The sequence below is a fragment of the Echinops telfairi genome, unplaced genomic scaffold, assembly GCF_000313985.2.
Source record: "Echinops telfairi isolate 266 unplaced genomic scaffold, ASM31398v2 ScPeMD7_5592;HRSCAF=6446, whole genome shotgun sequence".
Classification (NCBI taxonomy): Eukaryota; Metazoa; Chordata; class Mammalia; order Afrosoricida; family Tenrecidae; genus Echinops; species Echinops telfairi.
Genome location: NW_022109491.1, coordinates 51,292,008 through 51,292,883, shown reverse-complemented (window position 1 = coordinate 51,292,883; position 876 = coordinate 51,292,008). Strand labels below are relative to the sequence as shown.

The following is an 876-nucleotide window of genomic DNA, read 5'->3' as shown; positions in this document are numbered from 1 at the left end:
GTATTAACCTTCTTAATAAACACTGTCGTCATTAATCTTGCCTGTGAGGTATGTGTAGCTGTCAGGTTTCTGGAGTGATTTTTTACCTCTGGTCTTGCTTCATAACACTGCAAGAATTCACATGGCAGAAGGACTTTTGTAATCCAAGTGACTTTTATAAGGGAAAGGATGCTTTCAGGTATCACAGTCTCCAAAAGTCCACGCTATTTCTGGAAAGTGTGCAAGGCTGCGTGGGAACTGCACAGGTGTGCGAGACTGAACTGGGAACACCACGTGGAAAGAATACAGGAATAGGCGCTAGAAACCGCGCAATGGAACCAGGAAATCCCTAGAGTTCAAGAGAGCGAGTGCCCCAGTGCCCGGAGCAGACCCTGAGTAGACAGGCACACCTCCTCCTGCAGAGCCCACCGGCAACAGAAGAGAGACCACGCCTGCCCGAGGCTGGCTTTTATCCCCACTGGCTGGGGAGGCGGGGTTGAGGGTATTGGCCAATCTTTTTTTTTTAATTTTTAATTATTTTATTGGGGGCTCGTACAGTTCTTATCACAATCCATGCATGTATCCATTATGTCAACCCCATATGTACATTCGCTGCCCTCATCATTCTCAAAACATTTGCCTTCTACTCTAGGCCCTAATATCAGCTGCCCATTTTCCCCCTCCCTCATGAACCCTCCATAATTCACAAATCGTTGTTTTGTCATAAGTTACACTGTCCGACGCTCCCTGCCCCACCCCCTCTTCTCTGCTGTCCACCCCCCAGGGAGGAGGCTATATGTAGATTCTTGTAATCGGTTCCCCCTTTCTACCCCACATTCCCTCCACCCTCCAGGCATTGCCCCTCTCACCACTGGTCCTGAAGGAGTCATCTTCCCT

General features: G+C 49.0%; 1 pseudogene; it reads right to left on the bottom strand.

Annotated features, from left to right (window-relative positions):
- The window catches only part of LOC101655605, a 1,532-nt pseudogene extending 1,429 nt beyond the window's left edge, over positions 1–103 (bottom strand).
- Between the last annotated feature and the right edge of the window lie 773 nt (positions 104–876).